General features: G+C 49.9%; 1 protein-coding gene across 2 annotated transcripts in view; it reads left to right on the top strand.

Annotated features, from left to right (window-relative positions):
- Window positions 1-14,994: 14,994 nt before the first annotated feature.
- The window catches only part of LOC141083037 (uncharacterized), a 28,798-nt gene continuing 20,637 nt past the window's right edge, over window positions 14,995-23,155 (top strand). Inside the window, exon 1 of one of the 2 annotated variants that reach the window (XM_073567190.1) lies at window positions 14,995-15,233. The gene's annotated coding sequence lies outside the window, so the exon portion shown is untranslated. Of the gene's footprint in view, window positions 15,234-15,319; window positions 15,504-23,155 lie in introns of those variants that run through there. The other variant, XM_073567192.1, reaches the window with a different exon arrangement.

Here is a 23,155-nt window from a genome sequence, read left to right as displayed (position 1 = left end):
TGCATTTTATCATTCCTGATATGTTCCTTGCTGTGCCCTGGGGGTTTTTTGGAGATATTTCTCTGAGGTGCCATTCTTAGCCCTCCATCTTTTCTATATTGAATAGGCAACCTGTCCCTTAGTGCTTATAGCGCTTTTTGGCAAGTTTAGCATTTTTTTGCAGCTGCTGTTGAAACACAGGGCTTAATATACTGCTTTTTCTTTTTCTTTGGAGGGATTTTCTGGATTTTGGATGTATAGTATTTTGAATAAAATCTGGAGTGCAGATACAGTTTGCACTCCATGGAGATGCTATAACCCCTTTTTTGCTGGTTATCCTAACCCCCCATGTTGGAGACCAATTAGTCCTGTCTTTTTAACATAATTATGTTATTTTTAATTGATAAAAATTGTATTTTTACATTTATCATTGTCTTCACTTCTTGAATCTTCATGGTACCTTCCGTGACGATTTTTTGTTGAGATATGTCTATTGAAGTGACTACTGCCTTTTTTGATTTAGGATCATGGGTATAAAGACTGTTAAAGGAGCAATTTATTGAGGGACTCCTATCCAAGTACCCACAGAGCACAGCTGCGCATCATAGCCCTCCAAAAAAAAACCCTGACTTAGACTTTGCAGACTTCAAAGACAGGGCTATTCGGGTACTGCATGAACCAAATGTCAGCCGTCCAGCGCCCCCTAGGCGCCCAGCGATCACATACCACCAAGAAGCAGCATCTTTCCCTCCCAGGCCTGTGGGGGCTGATACACAGACTCTGGATAATGATCCATCTACAGAACTGTGCCTTCCGGTCTAAGAGCTGGCCAAAAGTATGGCTGCACTTGCCAAAAACTGTGCAGTCCATGCAGGAGTCCTCAAAGGAGAAGATCCAGCTGGCCTCCAGTCAAGAGGAGGTCCCGTGGCTACAGAAGAAGAGGATCCCGCCACGCTGAGGGAGAGACAACGATCGCTATGACCAGGATGGACGTCCCATCTGTCGTCACTGCTGCAAGGCAGGCCACATCGCAAGATTCTGCCACCCTGGGGCAGAGGGCCAACCCCCAGGAGTAGGACCACCAGGCCCAAAGAACTGGTGAGCCAAGTATGTTGGAGGGTGACTGGTTCTCCCTGTGGTGATTGACGGCATCCCCATGAACGCTTTGCTGGACACTGGCTCTCAGGGGACAACAATGCCATATATCATTTACAAGCGGTATTGGGCTGACTCTGCACTTACCCGTGGCCCAAGTGATGAACTGACAGTAGTTGCCATCAATGCTCAGTCTTTGCCGCAAGTAGGATGTAAAGAGATTACCATTAAAGTGGGGCGAGTAGAGTTAAAATCTCAAGGTCTGATAGTTGCAGACATTGATTGACGAGAATGTAATCCAATGATGACCTTAGGTACTAATGTGATTGAAAATTGTCTTGCCGAGGTTATTGTTTTGTTGCAACAGGTGGCTGAGACTGCTGGTTCCAGTGAACGAGTCCTGCAGAAAGAGATCAAGGCCCTGATGCAAAGACAGCAGGTAGAACTGTCTGGCGGAGAAATTGGCAGTGTCAGAGTGAGTGATTCTTTCCCCATTGCGATACCCCCCAGATGGAAATGTTAATTTGGTGTCGGGCAGCCATAGGCCTCAGAGGAAAAGATTACCAAGCATTGGTAGAGCCAGTGTACTCTGATAGCAGGCCCACTGTCCTGACAGCCAGAGGGGTAGTTGATGTCCGCAAAGGGAGAGTACCTGTACGCCTCTTGAATTGTGGGGAAGAGGAGGCCACAATACCTCGGTATGCCACAGTTGCTAAGCTGCTTACTGTCAGTAACAATGCAATATGGGCAGCAGAGCCCTTGGTCTCATCCGACCAGGTGGAGGACAATGGCTCTGTAAAGCAGCTAGAGTGGTGTCAGCAGCTGCATGTGGGAACTGACTCCACCCTTCATTCCAAAAGAGTGGGGTTTACCGAGTGACTCAGGAGTATGAGCGGGTATTTAGTAAACACCCTCTAGACTTTGGGAAGGCAAAAGGGGTTCAACACCATATCCCCACTGGAGATCATCCACCCATAAAAGAAAGGTACAGGCCTATACCCCCAACACAATATCAATTGTACCAAAAGTATGTTGCGGGAAATGAAGGAGGCTGGGGTGATCAGAGACAGTTGTAGGCCCTCGGCAGCTCCAATAGTCTTTGTGAAAAAGAAAGATGGTACCATGAGAATGTGTGTTGATTACCGAAAAATTAACAGCATTACACATAAGGATGCCTACCCATTACCCAGAATTGAAGAGTCATTAGCTGCACTTAAATCTGCTAACTATTTTTCCACCTTAGATCTTACTAGAGGGTATTGGCAGGTTCCCGTGGCAGATGTAGACAAGGAGAAAACAACGTTTACCACACCAATGGGTCTCTGCGAGTTCAACTACATGCCGTTCGGGCTCTGCACCGCCCCAGGGACATTTCAACGGCTAATGGAGTGCTGTCTTGGACACAAGAACTTCGAGACAGTTCTGTTATACCTTGATGATGTCATTGTTTTCTCCAAGACTTATGAAGACCATCTGAAGCACCTGGCTGAGGTGTTTGAAGCCTTGTCCAACTTTGGCCTGAAGGTGAAGCCATCCAAATGCCACCTCCTGAAGCCCAAGGTACAGTACCTCGGTCATGTAGTTAGTGCAGAAGGTGTGGCACCGGATCCTGACAAAGTCACTGTCATCCGAGACCGGCAGAAGCCCAGCAACCTCCATGAAGTACGTCAATTCCTCGGTTGGTAGGCTACTACCGAAGGTTCATCAAAGGCTTCACTGAGATAGCCACGCCTATGCAAAATCTTCTGGTGGGCCAGCCCAAGCCAGGAAGAAGAGTCCTACATTTGAATGGAATGAGGAACTGGAGAGGTCCTTCACTCGACTGAAGATGGCTCTCACAGGAGATGAAGTTCTCGCCTACCCAGATTATGACCAACCATTTGTGTTGCATACTGATGCCAGCAACGTGGGACTGGGAGCAGTACTGTCACAGGCACAGAATGGCAAGGAAAGTGAGATGTCCTACGCCAGCAGGAAGCTTCGTCCCACTGAAAGGAACCCTGACAACTACAGTTCCTTCAAACTGGAGTTCCTTGCCATAGTCTGGGCTGTGACTGAACGATTCAAGCATTACCTAGCTTCAGCCAAGTTTACCATCTTCACGGACAACAACCCGTTGACTCACTTGGAAACTGCCAAACTAGGTGCACTGGAGCAGCGATGGATGGCCCGACTGTCTAACTATGAATTCACCATCAAGTACCGAGCGGGGCACAAGAATGCCAATGCGCTGTGAAAAATGAGGATGAATGAACTCATGGAGATCAACATCCAACACTGCGGAGACACCATCACATGTTTCTCAACGCAGTGATTCTAGGGCAATGCCCCCACCCTTATGGGAAATATGTAAATATATGCAAAACACAAGCCGCGGAGACACCATCACATGTTTCTCAATGCAAGCAATGACTAGCCAGGTCTTTCCCCTGGAGGGAACAACCACAGGAAGGGCAGTCTCCAATGAAAGAAACAACCTATGCCAAAACATGGTATCCATCCACAGACAGCTGTTTTGGGGTATTGCCCATCATCAGTGTGGAGTAGGAAACTGGACAGAATGCCCAATCTGCCAGATGCAGGAGAAGACCCTGAGGCATTCGAAGAAATAGAGTTACCGGCCAATTGCGTCCCAACGTGCCCAAGGAGTGAGAAACAGACAGTCTATCGTGAAAGAGGCCACCCTAAATCCATTGCCTCATCATGACTGGGCAGAAATGCAGGATAGCGACCCTGCAGTCTGCCTGGTAAAGGAGCTACTGCCACAAGCTGACTCGCGCCCAGATCCAGATGCTCCTGAAGAAACCCAGCAGTTGTGGAAGGAAAGAGGCCGGCTGTTCATCTATGAGGGAAAGCTGTGTCGGAGGAGTATCAATGCCCGCACTCATGAGCTGGTCAGGCAGGTGGTAGTCCCAAAGAGGGAAGCATCAATGATCTTGGAAGCATGCCACAATGGAGCTGGACACTTCGGATGGAAGAAGTTGGAAGCCTTGCTCCGGGAGAGATTACACTGGGCTGGTATGAGGAAGGCTATTAAAAATTGGTGCCAGAAGTGTGGACAATGCAACCTGCGCAGAAAGGACCGTAACAGCCAGCGAGCTCCTTTGCAGCCAATAATAACCAAACAGCCACTTGAGTTGGTCGCCCTGGACCATGTGAAGCTGGTCCCAAGCCGTTCAGGCTACGTTTATGCTCTTACCATCGTTGACCACTACTCGAGATTCCTCGTAGTCGTGCCTGTCAAGGATCAAACAGCCAAGACAGCATCCAGAGCATTCCAACAGCACTTTTGTCGACCACACGGATATCCCGAGCGAGTGCTTACAGATCAAGGTCCAGCCTTTGAGGCAGAAGTGTTCCAGGAATTCTGTAACTTGTACGGTTGCAAGATCAGGACAACACCGTACCATCCACAGACCAATGGCATGTGTGAAAAGATGAATCAGGTGGTAATCGATCTACTGAAGACCTTGCCTTTGGAAGAGAGGAATCTGTGGCCAGAGAAGTTGCCAGATCTGGTAGACCTCTACAATCACATTCCTGTGAATTCCACGAACTGCACTCCAGCCTACCTAATGAGAGCGAGGCCTGGCAAGCTGCCTATTGATTTGGATATGGGAGTCCTTACACCTGAGGTGACATCACCAGATGCTGACTGGGATATGGATAGGCAGCAGCAATACCGTAGAGTACAAGAGTGCGTAGAAAAGAGTCTAGCTCAGGCGAGACAAAAGCAGGAAAAGAACTACAATCAACATGCACCTGCAGTTCCCTTGTCACAAGGAGAACAAGTCCTAAAGAGGAAAAGAAGGATGCATAAATTGGATGACCAATGGGAAGCTGAACCCTACACCGTCCTACCATCAAACTTTGACAACACCAAAGTGTGCCTTATCAGTAAGGATGGAGGAGAAACCTCATCAGCAGTATCGAGGGATCATCTGAAACTGTGCCCTGACCAACTAAAGGACAGAACAGAAGAGCAAAAACAACCTTCAGCCCATAGAGGAAGAAGAAGAAAAGGTCAGCACTGTACTTGGAGAATTCCCTGCAAATTGGACTAGAGCGAATCAAGCCATAGTGGTGCCAGTTTTGACCTTTCCCCAACTGGTAGTGCATGAAGAAATGACTCAAGACCACCCTGAAAACCAGCAAGTACAGGCAGCGGATGCCACCCCAGCAGTGGAACAAGAGAATTCTCACCTTGCCAGTGGTGAATCTGTCATGCCCACAGTGAGTAGAAGTGGTCCTAGGAAATCTAGCATCCCTGTGCTACGCAGAACCAACAGTAATGTAGTCAGTACAACACACACTATACCAGTAGTAATTAACACAAGGCATCCAGTAATGTCCCCAACAACACCAGTGCTACGTAGGTCTGTCCGTAGTACCCAAGGTATACCACCCATAAGGTTTCGTATATAAATAAGCCATGTTCATGGTAAAATGTAAATATGCAACTTTGCAAGCATATGTGCCTACAGAGACTCTGAGAATCTTTTGAACAATCTCAGTTTGTTTTGATGGACAATTGGACCACAGGACTATGTGTGGTGAAAACTATCTTGTACATAGTTACCAACTGCTCAGGAAATGGACCATGGACATTGACGCATGGACTAATCGTCACAAGGACTATTTTTGAGCTTTGGTTTTTGTAATGTTTCATTTTTGAAATCTTGTTACAGTTACAATTGTTCATTTGTTAAAATGTTTTTGCATGTTTTCTTCAGTCCGGGAGTATTGAATTGCACTAGGGGGGAATGTGGCGCCCCCAGGAGTATGGTCACCACAGTGGCATTACCTTCCTCCTAGGGAGTGTGATGTCATGCTTGGAAGCAATGAAGGGTCTCTCCATCAGTTAAACACAACACACAGCACAGTTCCCACTCCAGGCCAGCAGAGGGAGCTCTGAACCAAAACTGGGGGAAGAGCTGCTCTCTGGGGGCCAGGAAGGGGAAGTTAGTTCGTGTGAGGAGGGAAATGTGTGTAGACATGAGGAGAAGAGCTGGAAGACTGAGCAGAGTTCAGGATCACTTCTAGCTGTAGCGCATGATCTGGAGTCCGGTCTCCAAGGTTGTACGGATACTGATGTTCCTGCAGCAGAAACCGGAGGAATAGGAAGCTGTAAATGCTCTGTTCCCACATAAGACTCAGAGGCACAACAGCAATGTGTGAGCCAGAAGAAGAAGGCTACAGCTGTCTGCCATACAAGGGAGTTCTAAAAGAGAGCAAGCAAGTGGAACACAGTACTGCAAGTACCACAGAAAGCGCTAGAAAGGAGACTACACAACCCATCTGCATAGAGAGATTCCTAAGTTGCTTCCAAGCTGGCCAGCCTCCGTTCCATCTGTAATCTGGACCCTGGACTGCACTTACAAAGCATAGTAAAGGTGACGGAAACTGCACCCTGTTGTGTCATTGCATTCTTCCTGCAAACCCTCCAGCACTGCTACATATCTGTGCCAGACACTACACCCTCTTCCTCAACACCTATTACCACTGCCCTGGGACTACAGCTCTACCTGTGGGGAGCTTTACATCTTGCTGCCTTATACCATCTGTCCCAGAGGATCTGCCCGCAGCGTCGGCTTAACCCCTTCATTGCCGAGCACCATAGGTGGCGTCACTTATCATCCACTTATAAATTTTAACCAGCCACGCTTAACCCCTTTTACATGGACGCCCAGGGCCACGGACCGGGTCACCGCTACTGTGACACTTCCCTCTGAGATACCAGCCCGGTACCGAGTACCCCACTGCCCTGGCGGGTGATCCACTCAGACTCTGGAGTCTTTTGCTGCTGGACAGGTTGCATTGCCATAACTGGACCAGAGGTGGCAGCATCAACCAAACCCACAATGCTGGTGTGGGCAGAATGCCGGGATCATGGAGTTTGCTGAGCAGGCTCCACTGCGGCCGGAGGGGAATGGGAGACCGCCGACGGCAAGGCTCGGGATTCCCGCTGTGCAGCGCCTGGAACCCGACGCCTAACATAACCCCCCTCCTAGGGCCCGCCTTGCTGCGCTCAAATGCCGCGATAAGGAGCAGGGCACCAATATTTTCCACTGGCTCCCAGGTCCGGACCTCAGGACCATGACCCTTCCAGTCCACCAAATATAATTTTTTGCCACGCACTACCCTGCATCCCACGATGGCATTGACCTCGATCTCGTCCGAGGACAGGTCGGATGTCCCGGCAGATGACTCGGAAAACCGGGACAAGTGGGCAGGATTAAGGAGGGATACGTGAAAGGTGTCAGAAATGGCCAAGTGGGGAGGGAGAGCCAGGCGATAGACCACAGGGTTGACCTGCTCCAGGACCTTGAAGGGACCAATGTATCTCGGCGCAAACTTGGTGGACTCGGCCCGCAGCCTGATATTACAGGCAGAGAGCCACACCAAGTCACCAGGGGCAAAAGTGAGAGCGGGACTCCCATGTGTGTTGGCGGACACCCTCATTCTCTCCTTAGAGGCCCGGATGGCATCCTGAGTGTGATCCCAAATGTCGCGAGCCTCCACTGCCCAGTCTGCCACCCTGGATTCAGTGGAAGATACTAGCATCGGGACGGGAACGCACGGATGCTGGCTGTAATTAAGGAGGAACAGGGTCTGACCAGTGGAATCGGCTACTGCATTGTTCAGCGCCAATTCTGCCCACGGTAGTAAGGATGCCCAGTCATCCTGCCTGGCCGAGACAGAATGTCGCAGGTATGTGACCAGAGTTTGGTTAGCTCTCTCAACCCACCCGTTCATCTCAGGGTGATAGGCGGAGGGCAAATTTAGCTCAGTGCTGAGCAGACTGCAGAGCTCCCTCCAAAACCGAGAAGCAAATTGGGGATCCCGGTCACTAACTATCTTGTCCGGCATAACGTGCAAACGAAATACATGCTTTATGAACAGCGCAGCGAGACCACGGGCAGAAGGCAGCCGCGCGAGTGACACCATATGCACCATTTTAGAAAAATGATCGGTGACTACCCAGATGACCGTGCTGCCACTGGATTTGGGCAGGCTGACCACAAAATCAATGCCGACCATCTCCCAGGGTCTGTCTGCCACCGGCAAGTGGTAAAGTAACCCAGCCGGCCTCTACCTAGAAGACCTGTTCCGAGCACAGGAAGCGCATGCCTGAATGTATTCTCTCGTTTCCCGAGCCATGTGCGGCCACCAATAAGTTTTTGCCAGGAGTTCCGTGGTCCGCCTAGGTCCAAAGTGACCACCCACCCTGCACGCGTGAGCCCACGAGAGGACCTCTGGCCACAGGCGAGGAGGAGCGAAGGTCTTGCCCGGCGGCACTGACTCGAGAGCTACCGGGGCTACGGTCCTCAGACTCTCAGAGGGGACGATTAGCCGAGGCTCAGCCTCCTCCTCCTCTGCTGACACTACCGAGCGAGAGGGGGCATCAGCCCGGACGTTCTTCTCACCGGACAGATAGTGCAGGGTGAAGTGGAAGCGGGAGAAGAAAAGAGACCACCTGGCTTGGCGAGAGTTCAAGAGCTGGGCTGTTTGTAAGTACACCAGGTTTTTATGGTCGGTGTACACCTGAAAGGGAAACCGGGCTCCCTCCAGGAGATGTCTCCACTTGGAAAAGGCCAACTTCATTGCCAGCAGCTCCCTGTCCCTGATGGAGTAGTTTCTCTCCACTGGTGAGAAGGTCTTGGAGAAAAAGAAGCAGGGATGCTTCCGACCTGGAGCATCCTTCTGGAAAAGGACTGCTCCTGCATCAACGGACGAGGCATCTACCTCTAGGATAAAGGGTTTATCCACATTGGGACGATGGAGGATAGGAGCACCGGCAAAATGGGTCTTAAGAGACGAGAAGGCCGTGGAGACCTGTTCCGACCAGACCAGACTCCCTTTTTGGTGAGGGCGACCAGAGGAGCCACCAGTGTGGAGAAATGGGGAATGAACTGGCGGTAGTAATTAATGAACCCCAAAAAGCACTGCACCGCTTAGAGAGTGGGGCTCCTGCCAGTCCATTACCGCCTGCAATTTGGCAAGATCCATAGCCAACCCCTGGGCCGAGATGATATAGCCCAGGAAAGGCAAAGACTCCTGCTCAAACTGACACTTCAACTTCGCGAAGAGGGAATTCGCCCGCAAGCGGCCGAAGACCCTGCAGACGTCTCTCCGGTGAGAGGCCAAATCTGGAGAAAAGATGAGGATGTCAGCCAGATAGACCACCACCGAGGTGGAGAGCATATCCCAAAAGACATCATTCACAAAATACTGGAAGACAGCTGGTGCATTACAGAGGCCGAAGGGCATGACGAGATACTCATAGTGGCCATCCCTGGTATTAAAGGCTGTCTTCCATTCATCCTCTTCACGTATACGGATCAGGTTGTAAGCCCCCGTAGATCTAGCTTAGTGAAGATCCGGGCCCCACGCAACCTGTCGAACAACTCAAAGATCAAGGGAAGAGGATACTTGTTTTTGACAGTTATGGCATTGAGACCTCTGTAATCAATGCACGGACGCCACTCTCCACTCTTCTTCTGTATAAAGAAGAACCCCGCCCCTGCCGGTGACACAGACTTCCTAATAATCCCTCTTGCCAGGTTCTCCCGGATATATTGCGACATGGCCTCCGTCTCCGGTAGCGACAGAGGATATACGCGGCCTCGAGGAGGCTCCACACCTGGCAAAAGATCTATAGGAGAGTCATAGGGACGATGGGGTGGAAGGGTCTCTGCAGATTTTTTAGAGAACACGTCCGCGCACTGCTGGTAGTGACTTGGGAGTGCGGAGAGGTCCGCAGGACCCTCGGTGGAGGCTACCTGAACGCAGTCCCTCACGCATCTACCCTCGCAGGACTTGCTCAAACTCAGTATTCTCCACGAGGATCACTCAATATGAGGAGAGTGGCAACGGAGCCAGGGAACTCCCAGGAGAACCTGGTCGATGCCCTCGGGCATAATGAGCAGAGACAACGTCTCTTGATGGGACGGCGAGAGTGAGAGCCCAAGGGGTGCTGTCTGATGTGTGATTTGTGTTGGCAAGGTCATACCGTTGACCACCCTGATGGTCACGGGGTGAGGAAGTGGCACCAAGGGAATTGCATGCAGTTGGGCGAAGGCCGAAGACATGAAGTTCCCCTCTGCCCCTGAGTCCACACAGATCTCTACCTCCCAGGTGGAAGCACCGTTCGCTAACGTCCCTCAGAAGGACAGTTTGGAAGAGAAGGTTCCAGTGTCTAGTAGGCCTCCTCTAACTACCACTAGACGTGATCAGTTCCCGATCACTGAGGGCACCTGTTGGCCAGGGGACCAGGCTGTCGACACTGGAAACAGCGTGTGGAGATTCGCACCGGGCGCGACTTGGAGCCGGTGCGAGACACCTCCATGGCCTCCGGGGGCATGACTCCCAGAGCGGGGGTTCAAGAGGTTTAGAGAAGGCCGGAGCCAACCTAACCCTCGGTCTGGACTGAGAACCCTCCAACCAGTGCTCCGTGAAACGGAGATCTATGCGGGTGGAGACGGTAATCAGTTCCTCCAGACTAACAGGAACCTCCCTGGTGGCTAGAGTATCCTTAATTTGTTCAGCCAAACCTCTCCAGAACACAGGGACGAGTGCTTTCTCAGGCCATTCCAGCTCGGAAGCCAGTGTCCGGAAGCGGACGGCATAATGGCTGACCGAGAGGTGTCCCTGTGTTAGTGCCAACAACTGGAGAGAGGTGCCATGTGTGACCCGTGGCCCCAAAAATACCTGCTTTAGAGACATCAGGAACTGAGCAGCACTCAGAACCACGGGGTCACCACGCTCCCACAATGGAGTGGCCCATTCCAAAGCCCTACCCGACAGGAGGGAGATGATAAACCCCACCTTAGCCCGCTCTGAAGGGAATCGTGTGGCAAGTAACTCAAGCTGGATAGAGCACTGGCTCACAAAACCCCTACAGGTGGTGCCGTCACCCGAGAACTTGTCGGGCAACGGGAGACGGGACAATGTCGGGGCAGGAATGGATATAGAGGCGCGGGAGACTGCCTCTGCTGCCACCTGGATGGTGACTGCAGTGACATCCGCAGCTGAGGCTGAGCGCTCGAGAGCGGACAACCTGCCCCCCAGCTGCTGGACATATCGCTGCAGGCGCTGCTCGACCGTCATTGTTAGCCAGGCCCTGGCGCTATGATAATGTTACGGGCTGGCGGAATGCACCCAATAAATAAAGATGAAATAATAGAAGAGGTGCGCTCGCAGCCCGGGCCCACCGTGCAGAGGTGACCAACTGCTGCTGAACAATGAGGGAAAGGCGTGTAGGAGGAAAGCCAGATACCAGTGGGTAACCACTGAGCCGGCGCTAGCAGGCACAAGTTCTGTTACTTCACGTAACACGTACCAGCCGGCGAACAACCGCAACCTGTTAGCGTCATAGGTCACGGTGGTGTGAACCACTGCTTGCAACGTGTGCAGTGTCCGCCTTGACGGACGCCACTAACCAGCCAAACAACGGTGCTGGAAAGCGCACGCACGGCGCTACTGTAGCGGACGCTGCGGTAGCCGTGGCCAAGGAGGCCTATACTGGCCGACGCTCTAGCTGTAGATGAGGAGCAACACTAGCTAACTGCCTCCAAGCCATTATGGTGACTAATATTTGAATAGAGGGACTCGACTTCACAGGTGACCAATAAGGTCTGTTCCCTGCAAGAAATATTGCGGCAAACATGACTAAAGTGAGCCGAGTCCTTGATATAGGACGGCAAGGCAGTAGCTAGTGGTTGAAGAAAAAAGTCAACATAGATGTTAGCCTTTTCACAAAGGCTGCCTATACTGGACACTATGGGGTGTCCAGGGGGCATGGTCAGACTTTTATGGACTTTGGGATGCAGATAAAAGGAGGGAATGACCGGGAATTCAACCCCAAGGTACTTTTTAGTGTTGTTGTTAATAATTCTGTAATCAAAAGCACGGCATATTAAAGAATCAAACTTGTCCGCAAAGACTTGGGTTGGATCGGAAGGTAATTTAGTGTAAAATTTCTTGTTGTTTAGTTGTCTTTGGGCTTCCTGAGTGTAAGGGTTATTTACACTAAGCGAGATCGCTAGCGAGATCGCTGATGCGTCACCGATTTTGTGAGCAACAGCGATCTCGCCAGCGATCTCACTGTGTGTGGCAGGCATCAGCGACCGGTCCCCAGCGACTTTTTTCTTCAACCACTAGCTACTGCTTTGCCATCCTATATCAGGGACTCGGCTCACTTTATTAGTGTTTGCCACAATATTTCTTGCAGGGAACAGACCTTATTGGTCACCTGTGACGTCGAGTCCCTCTATTCAAATATTAGTCACCATGATGGCTTGGAGGCAGTTAGCTACTTTTTGAATAGACAAAGTACTTCAGATCATTTATATGACTTTTTTTTTATCGATCTTAAGGTTATTTTACATCATAACTATTTTTTATTTGATCGTTTTTTTTTCCGGCAGGTATCAGGAGTGGCGATGGGCGCATGTTGTGTGCCAGCCTATGCCAACATCTTTCTTGGTTGGTGCGAGGACACCGTTGTCTACAACTCCGACTTCTTTAAAAGACATGTTCAACATTGGCATTGTTTTATCAACGATGTGTTCTTCACATGGACTGGTACAGAGCAGGAGTGTTATGAATTTCTTCAAGAATTGAATCATAACAGCTTTAATAATATTCTGACACACACCTTTTCTCTCACTTCAGTTACCTTTCTGGATCTGAAGGTTACGATACAGGAGGATGGCATTGCCACAGATCTTTTTTGCAAAACCACAGCGACTAACAGCTTACTCAGGTACGACAGTTTCCACCCTCTCCACACCAAAAGGGGCAGTCCTGTCGGTCAATTACTGAGAACTCGCCATAATTTCACTCTGGATGAGGATTTTCTCTCGCAGTCTAGGGTCCTCTCTATAGGTTCAAGCAGCGTGGTTAGCCCAGGAAATTCATCTCGTCTGCTTTTCAAAAAGCCAAGGGACATAGCCAGGTTTCACTTATCTCCTCTCACCACCGTCCTAAGGATAAAAATGTCCGGTTCATTACAGACTATAATGACCAATGGAATCAGGTGAGAAACATTCTCTCGTCCCATTGGGACATTTTAACCTTGGATGCTCAAACTTCTCCCCTTGTCACCCTGCGCCCTCTCATGACGGCTAAGAGGGCACCCAATTTAGGAGACATTTTGACCCGGAGCCATTTTACATGCCCCTCAATTAGACTAAATCGGGGCATAGTTTTGAGGGGGTCTTTTCCCTGCGGGGATTGTAGTGCATGTCCATATGTCCCTGTAACTAAGGATTCTTTCACTAACCCTTTGGACTCTAAAACGTATTGTCTTTAGTCATACATTAATTGTAAGATGACTAGCCTTATCTTCGCTATCATTTGCCCCTGTAATAAGGTTTACGTTGGCCAGACTTGTCAAAAATTTGGGAAAAGGGTGCAAAAGCACCTGTCCACAAAGCATCTGGCACTCTCTGATACCAGGAAAGGTAAGGCCTTAACCCCGGTGGCCTCCCACTTTTTGACTGAACATGGTGGTTCTAGTGCTAACATTCGATTTTTTGGTTTACAGAGGAATCATATAAATGCCAGAGATGGCAATCCTAAGAAACTCTTGCTCCAAACGGAATCCTGTTGGATCTTTAACCTACGGAGTTTAGCACCCGATGGTCTCAATGAGGAGCTCCTGTTTACAAGCTTCCTGGGATGATCCCTTGTTTGCCTGTTTCCAATTTTCGTTCATGTGTCATCTTCCATCCATTGCTTGCTCGTTCTCCTTTTGGATACCTTGGACTAACAACCATGGACTATTTATAAGACCCTTCATTGAGGTCTTCTCGCAATGATTGGACTGTACTATTTCCAAGATATTCTACCGAGGTCCCTGGGTTATTTGGGTTCCAGCCTTATTGTGGACTCTTGTCCTGTGCACCTTATGAGCTAATTCATTATTGATAAAACAACTTGATTTTGCATTTTTGACCAATTTTTATTGTATGACCTGGGCTGGCCTGACCACTCTCTACTTTTGCTGTGTGAGCTTAGTGGGCCCTCTTTAGTGAATATTTATATGGTCTTATGATTGGTGTCTGAATTTATTCACCATATATTTGTTTAGATTTATCATGCTCAGCAAAACTTGTCTACTTGTTATTCTTATGCCGACATTACGCCCTATGCTACAAAGGCTTACTTACATCAAAATAAACTTTTAAGTGGCCTTTTTCTTGTTATCCTTGCACTCAGTGTTCAGGATCATTACCCTTATTTTAATGGGGTTGATCTGTCCCAAAGTTATCTCAGGCATTTCATATATTTGTCTGGTCATTCTTCTTATATTTAATGTTCGGGTTATTGACCCTTTTTCAGTACAAGGTCTCTACACATATTTTTGCTTTACAGGTATCTCTAATACCCGTAAGGGTGTTTTTACCATCTTTGGGTCCTTCTACTTCTTTAGGCACATACTCTTTCCTTTCCTTTCTATGAAGGTATTATCATCTAACCATCTAGTCTCTGCGCCATTTGGTACTTTTATATCTTCATTTTTATTCGCATGTGGGTGTAACCATGTCCTTCAGGCCTTTATTCCTGCTATCATACGGGTTTGTGTGTATTTGGACCACTCTATTCCTTTTTTGGGGTCCCCTACAAATTGCCTGCGTCTTTATTGTTGACTGCGCCCATACCCGTGCACTATGTAGGTTTTATCAGTGTCCTCAGTTCTTGAGGTTTCCATTGCACTGCGCAGGCGCCACTCTTTGACCAATACCATTGGCACATACAGATGCCGCACTTGCGCTGCATGCAGCTATCTCCATCACGGCTCGGTTATACTGCGCAGGCACTATCTCCATGCTGACATCACAGGCACACGTGATAGCAGCTGCTTGTGTTTTCCCATCATGGAGCCTTACTTTGTGCCTCTTGAACTTGCGCTATACTGCGCAGGCGTTGTGCCCATACTGACGTCACGGGCACACGTGAACGCAGCTGCCTGTATCTATCCACTATGGAGCATTACTTCCTGACTCTTGAACCTGCGTTATACTGCACAGGCATTGTTCCCTGGCTCATGATTTTTGCTTTGTCTACACCTGCATCTACTGATTATGACGTCTCTCTTCCTCAGTAGCCTCCTTATGGCGCATGCGTTTATCCTGGCCAGGATAATCCCCTTGGTATGTACCGCCTGATTTCTTTACACACCGCACAGCTATTTTACCTGATTGATAGAATATTTATAAACTGCTTGTTCCCCTCCCAGACATACCTCCCCTGACGAAGCTGCGGTCAGCAGCGATACGCTTGGGGCTTCCCACAACATCTCGGTCCCGGGACCATTGTCCCCTCATCTTGACATCCTTGATGCCCTGACATTGTTCTCCTGTTTGGTGACTTGCTGGCTATTTCAGCCCTACAGTTATATTTTGGCGCCATCCCCAATGCAGGTTATTTCCATTATTTATATTTAAGTGAGATTTCTCCCATTCCTTAAGGGATATCTACCCTCAGCCTCCTGGGAACGCCAGGTTGGCACTATATTTGTACACATTTAGGATTTATATTTACTGCATTTTTTTTAGGGCCTCCTCTCCCACATGTATTTATTACAATTTATTTCCATGTGGTGTTGCATTTGTTCATAGTGTTGTTTCATGGGATCTGAGTGATGTATTTTGTCTCTTTTAACTGATTTTATTGTGGGGTTTTTTGTCTACAAATAAAATTTTCATATACTATTGCATATATATATATATATATATATAAAATTCTATTCATGGGTGTGCACCTTCTGTGCATGGATCTTTTTTCTATTGCTTGTCCGGTTCTGTGCATTGTGCAGCACCCCTGATTATATATGATCTCCTGTTATATGCCCTTTAGTAGTGCTCCCTATCCATTTGTTTTTCCATCAATTTAAACTCTTTCTTACTGAACTCTCCTTCGTCCCTTACGAACCATGTCATACTCCCAGCTCCACCCTGTCCAAACTTCCTTTTCCGTGTTAGTCGTCGGATTCCTGCAGCTACACAACAGGAATCCAGAGCCTCACATGCTGCTTTGCAACAAGTCATTCCTGAAGCTGTTCCTTTTCCGCTCCACTGAGCATGCTCACGAGACGATCTCCCATTGGAGGTCGGGAGTCACGTGCTCAGGTCCTTCTCCAGATCTGATTGGTCCATCTCAGATATCTGGAAGGTCCCGGCTATAAAAGGCCCGCATGGCCGTTCGGCCATGCGCTAGTATAGACTCTTCTTGCTGAAACCGAAACCGCGTCCGGCACAGGGCTCCACTTGCTGCTACCTGTGTTGACAGTCGGGCCACTTGGCTAACAGGTGTCCGCAGTGACCGAAAAAACGTTCACCTCCAGTTGCAGTTGGTGGCGATCTAGCTAATATGAAAGCTTTCTCCTCCAAACCGATATTCCGAGGGACGTTAGATAGCGGTGCTTCCACCTGGGAGGTAGAGGTCACAGTGGACTCTGAGGCAAAAGGAAACTTTATGTACTCAGCCTTCGCCCAAAAGCACACCATTCCACTGGGGCCACTTCCTCTCCCCGTGACCGTTAGAGTGGTCAACGGATCTACCTTACCGTCTCAGATTACCCACCAGACAGCACCCCTGGGGTTCTCAATCTCCCCGTCTCATCGCGAGATGTTGTCCCTGCTCATTGTGACTAAGGGCATCGACCAGGTGCTTCTTGGACTCCCCTGGCTACGTTGCCATTCCCCTCATATTGAGTGGTCCTCGGGCAGTATACTGGGCTGGAGCAAGGACTGTGTGGGAAGGTGCATGGGGGGGCAGTGTTCAAGTAGCCTCTGCGGAGGTGCCTGCGGATCATTCAGCGCCCCTCACTGGGAAACTGAAGTCCATGGTTCCAGTCGTCCCTTAGCCAGTGCCAACGAGCAAGACTTTTGTCCCGCCTCACCTGCGGTCCAAGGTTCTCGCGTGGGCACACGCGTCCAGGGTGGGTGATCACTTTGGTTACAAGCGGACCACAAAACTCCTGGCTAGCTCTTATTGGTGGCCGCACAGGGCTCGGGATACGAAAAAATTTATTCAGGCATGCGCCTCTTGTGCTCGGAGTAGCTCCTCTAAACAGAGGCTGGCTGTGTTATGGTATCCCTTGCCGGCGGCAGACCGGGCAATGGAGGTCCGCGACAGTCTGGGTCGCATCTCGCATGTCACTCAAATCTCTAAAATGAGAATGAAGACCCCCGCCGACACACTTCGGTGCCCCACTCCAACTTCGGCTCCTGGCGACTTAGCCATCCCTGTCGCCTTCCACGTGCCCCTTCTCGGACTGATTCACATGTCCCGGTTTTTCAAGTCATCTGCCGGGGCATCAGGCTGGTCTTCGGACGAGTCTGAGGCCTACGCCTCTGTGGGACACAAGGTGGTACGTGGCAAAAAACTTTGCTTGGTGGGTTGGAAGGCTCAGGAGGGAGGGGGCCCTAGGAGGGGGGGTAATGTTAGGCGTCGGATTCCTGCAGCTACACAACAGGAATCCAGAGCCTCACATGCTGCTTTGCAGCAAGTCATTCCTGAGGCTAAGCTCCTCTGCCGCTCCACTGAGCATGCTCACGAGACGATCTCCCATTGGAGGTCGGGAGTCACGTGCTCAGGTCCTTCTCCAGATCTGATTGGTCCATCTCAGAGATCTGGAAGGTCCCGGCAGCGCACGGCTATAAAAGGCCCGCATGGCCATTCGGCCATGCGCTAGTATAGACTCTTCTTGCTAGATGTGTGAATGGTGATGGATGTATGATTCTGGTGACTGACTTATTAAGATTCCCCTCCCTCTGATATTATGCATGTGGATAGGGAACTATAGAAAGAGTCAGCACCAGTCAGTGGCAAGCCATAGGCCACTGTTGCACACCGTACCTCTACACTAGCGTCTGGTGGTGTCACGTCTCTCACGGCACTATCGCAAAGCGGCCGCCGCCCTGCATTCAGCAGTACTTAGTACTTACCGGCGCCCGCAGTAGCAACGCCGCACGCACGGTAGGTCGTCCCCTGTCTTGGACCCGTGTCCTGTGACCAGATACTGTGCGTGCAATTTCGCTGAGACCGCTCAGTCTAACAGGCTCAGTGTTTATGTTACAGCGCCTCTGTGAGTTAACAGAGTCCGCTCTGCGCACCTTGGGTGACGTTGAACCCGTGCGCAGTATACCGCCATATAGCGCGTCTGCCATTGTCTAGCAGCGGTTTTAACGCCTTCTGCATGGTGGACCCCGAGCGGCGAACGCACTTTATTTATTTAGTGCGTTCCGCCGTTCCTAACATCCCGTCCTTTGTCCTATTACTAACCACTCCGTACTCCGTTCCAACACTCCGCCAACATAAGAGCCCTTTTCTGAACGTCTCCCTTTTGCGCCTATAGTGAAGTACTCTCAGTACTGAGTTACAGTGGAGTTCCTCCTGTCAGATGTTCCTATGAACTCTACTTGTACGGCAGACAGCTGTAGCCTGCTTCGGGGACTCCTTGCTACCAAGTCCTGGCTCACTATCGTTGCTATTGTGCCCCCAAGTCTTGTGTGGGAATAAAGTGGTGACAACTTCTATTCCTCCGGTGTCTGCTGCAGGACCATCAGTATCCATACGACCTCGGGGACCGGACCCCGGCCTTGCGCTGTGAACTTTGGAAGGGTTCTGCTCTAACCCTGATCCTTAGCCCTCCTCTCCTCACATTCTGTACTAATCCTTCCTTCTTATGGAGAAAGTCAGGCTTCCCATCTATGTCTCTTTCCTGTGCCAGCGGACCCAGGTCACTGAGGTCTGCTGCAGCACTTCCTTCATCCATCCCACTCAGGGGATCTTCACTCCTCCACTGACTCTGTCAGACTCACTGACTCCTAAACTCTTCTCGTGCAGACTAAACTCCACCCGCCTCCCAGCACGCTTCGTGTTCCAAGCAGGGAGCCACCAAAGGGTGCTTTGCTACACTGTGTTGTGTGGAATGCAGGTGTTGGAGCTTGGTCAGGTGTCTCCACCTTACCTGGATGGTGGGGTATCACACCTGAGGAGGAGGTGCAGTACCTCTGTGGCGACTGAACCCTCAGGGGCGCCACACATGCATACCACGAAAGGGGGGGGTGAGGGGACCATGCATACCAGGATAAGGGGTGAGGGGACCATGCATACCAGGATAAGGGAGTGAGAGGACCACGCATACCAGGATGGGGGGTGAGGGGACCACGCATACCAGGATGGGGGAGTGAGAGGGCCATGCATACCAGGATAGGGGGGTGCGAGGACAATGCATACCAGGAATAGGGGGGTGAGGGGACCATGCATTCCAGGAATGGGGGGGTGAGAGGACCATGCATACCAGGATAGGGGGGTGAGGGGACCATGCAAACCAGGATAGGGGGGTGAGGGGACCACGTATACCAGGATGGGGGGTGAGGGGACCACGCATACTAGGATTGGGGAGTGAGAGGGCCATGCATACCAGGATAGGGGGGGTGAGAGGACCATGCATACCAGGATAGGGATGAGGGGTGCAGCACATACCAGGATGGGAGACCATATACCAATAAAAATGCCCGCCACCCGGGCGTAGAACGGGTTCATAGCTAGTACAGTATATAAGAAGGAGCAGTCTGAGTAGTGGCCAAATCAAGTGGCGTGAGGGTATGACCCCGGGCTCATACTGGAGGGGAGCCTGCCAACACCAGTGCTTATTTCAGCTGGATGTGTGTAATCGAAATAACATTCAACTAAAATGTATTGCGGCACAGGGAATCACCACTCCCTACAGTGCAATACACCAATTTTCTAATTCAGAATTAAATCTACCCCTGCATGACAATTTTCTCCTTTTTCCTTGATACATTCCCAAAGCTCTGACTTTCCTATCGACAAAGGTTGTATTGGGGCTTTTTTGAGACAAGTACTTTTTGCATGGTTGCAAATCATTTTTTTATTAACTTGTGCCAATCTCATGATCTTCACATGCTGTAACCTCCCTCTACAGAACCTGTTCTACACCTTATCTAACAACATCCCATGTACTAGACTATACACGGTATTTAGGTTACCGGCTGTTACATTTATATTGCATCAGTAACGCAGGACTTTGCTGTCTTCCACTTCTCTGCTTGAGGACATCTTGGTATTTGTCAGCTACATTATATTCACTAAAAGCAGAGGCAAAGATGTATTTGTCCAGTAAAGAAAAAAAAAAAAAAAAAGTATAACGGGCGAAACTCAACAAGCCTTGTGGGTGTAACCTAGAATGATCTGAATGGCAATACAAATAGAGATTGTTTGTCACACTTGCAGCGCATGCATGGGAAGCGTGTGGGGAGGCAGGAGATACAGCTGGTGGCTGAACGAGAACTTGTGGTAAATAACAAAACACTGACTGGCACATCTAAAGCCCCCGTCTCACATAATGAGATCGTTAGCGAGATCACTGAAACGTCACGGATTTTGTGACGGAACAGTGAACTCGCCAGCGATCTCGCTACATGTGACACATAGCGGCAACCGGGCCCCCGCTGGATAACGCTGATCGTGCTCGAATGTCCTGGGCCATTTTTTCATCGTTGGCGACTCAGAACTCAGGGACGCAGGCGTGAGTCATCAGAATCGCTGCTGTGTGACAAGGTACCAACGACCGCCGAGGTCGTTATACGGATCACCGTATCGATGCTGCGTCGCTGAAGATATCTGCCTGTTTGACAGGTTACTAGCGACCATGTAGCGACGCACCAGCAATCCTTACCAGGTAGTATCGTTGTCGGGATCGCTGGTGCGTCGCTATGTGAAACGGGACCCTAAGCTAATGTGAACAGGTGCATACTAGGAGCAGCCACCTCCATATACAAAAACAGATGAACTCTGTCGTGCTAAAGCATGTAGACATGGAATATATGAAATATGAATAGCAATACTGCTCTGAATAATAAGAAAAAATTGAGACAGCACATAATTTGGCCAATTCATGCATGCCCAGCAACCAACGACAAGGTGGTCTCATGCTTCTGGGACACTACGTGTGTAAGTGGGTCACAGTAGCAGTTTTGGACCCTAAGCATGTCCCGGTATAAAGTGTATAGATATGTACATATTTATTGGTATTACGTAATGTTGTTAATATGTGTAGATAATAATAATCTTTATTTTTATATAGCGCTAACATATTCCGCAGCGCTTTACAGTTTGCAGACATTATCATCACTGTCCCCAATGGGGCTCACAATCTAAATTTCCTATCAGTATGTCTTTGGAATCTGGGAGGAAACCGGAGTACCCGGAGGAAACCCACACAAACACGGGGAGAACATACAAACTCCTTGCAGATGTTGTCCTTGGTGGGATTTGAACCCAGGACTCCAGCGCTATCCACTGAGCCACCGTGCTGCACTAAATGTGTGTTGTACAGGGAAAGTGTAGTATTAGCGTCAGACTACTAGATGGGGGCAATTTAGTGCACCTAGTTTAGCACTGTAGTGTATTAGTGTAAATAGTTAATATAGGAGGGGTCATTGTAGATAAAGGGAGCTTCCTGATTAGTGGCAGAAGGGCAAAGGCACCCATAGAGCTCGGGTGGGCTATTAGCCTGGGCAACTGTAAGACTCCGTAACATTAGTTTCAAGGAAGTGCCCAGATATCCAGTGTGTGGGGAACAGCATAGACACAGCTGTAGGAGTTACAGAAGATTGAGCTACTAGTGTGGAAGCTGCAGAGATGGACACGGCAGGACACATGGGTGGGGCGCTCACCATGTGGCAGGTCTTAGCCTGGGCTGATGCCCTCAGATCCAGGGTGAAACGGCTGAGGGAACACCAGGAGGCATTGAGTCTGGACAGGGAGGACACCGAGAAAATGAACAATACAGTACAACCCGATCTCAAGCGTGTGACAGGGAGAGAAGTGAAGGGAAAGCTGAAGTGACATGTAATATGAAACCTGCTGAAGATGCTGTATTGAACATGGATGTGCTGCAAAGATATGAGAGTAAAGTTTTGCATTTTGAGTTACAACTGGACTGTGTCTCTGCTATTCCACAAGTGGCCAAAGATGACCTTGAAGAGCAAAGGAGGAACCTTGAGGGCGCAGAGAATGGAGAGGCAAGTAAGCTGAAAGTGAAACGTAATTTTTATGTAAAGGGAGGTCAGGGCCTGCAAAGCCAGATAAGCTCAGCCACGACTACTGCCCTGGCCAACCTTTACACTTGGCGTAGTCGGCAGGATGCCGCTACCTTGCACTGCGGAGGAACCGCAAAGTAAGAAGATGATATTGGTGATGATTTGAATGTAACAGATGTGACCAGAGTGGAAAAAGTTGAAGATTTTGTGAATGTTACTGAAATGCCGGATGTGACTGGAATACTGGACTTGTCTAAAGCTTGGACTGGAACTGACATTGCCATAACAAAGATGGCGGAGGTGGGTGCCAATGAGGAGAACAACCACCATGATGATGCCCTTCGTGGGCGTAGCAGCGCAGAAATGGTGCCAAAACCTGGCTGGTAACATCCCCTGATCCACCCTTGGTGAGTACGTCGGAGAAGAACTCGCCACCTGCAACAGGTCGCAAGAAAATGGGTGGAGCGGCTGGAAGTGACCCCACCCTAGAACAGGTGGGGCAAAGAAGAAAATCCTGTGTGCAGCTGCATGACGTGATTGCGAGATACTTCATCGATGCACCACTCCTGTACCCTCCACTGCGGGAGCATAGGCTGCCTAGAATGGAAGTGGCAGCAGGAGGAGGAAAGAACTCGGCCCAGACTGAAGTGGGACGACATGGCTGAATGGTGCCAGTTACCTGCAGAGAAGGATCCCCGGCGGCTTCCGGAGTCTGAGCCACCACATCATCATGAAGAGGAACATCACCGCCAGGAGCTGGAGGCACCGACCACCCTGAAGGAGCACCTGCTGGAAGAACGTGCCGTACCGGGAGCCATGGGATGCTGAGCCGCAGCTTCCACGACGGCGGGAACGGGAGCAGGAGCACCATCAGGAGGCAGAACCTTTCTGCCCGGAGACAGTGTTACAGCAGCAGCGGGGACCAGAACCACTGACAACCCCAGAGGAGCCTGAACCGGAAGTGAAGCCAAGCCGGGACTCCGTCATCAGCAGCCGGA

Source organism: Dendrobates tinctorius, unplaced genomic scaffold (genome assembly GCF_039654945.1).
Source record: "Dendrobates tinctorius isolate UK_male_01 unplaced genomic scaffold, ASM3965494v1 ptg000019l, whole genome shotgun sequence".
NCBI lineage: Eukaryota > Metazoa > Chordata > Amphibia > Anura > Dendrobatidae > Dendrobates > Dendrobates tinctorius.
Note: the sequence above shows the minus strand (reverse complement) of the source record. Positions and strands in the feature narration are given on the sequence as shown.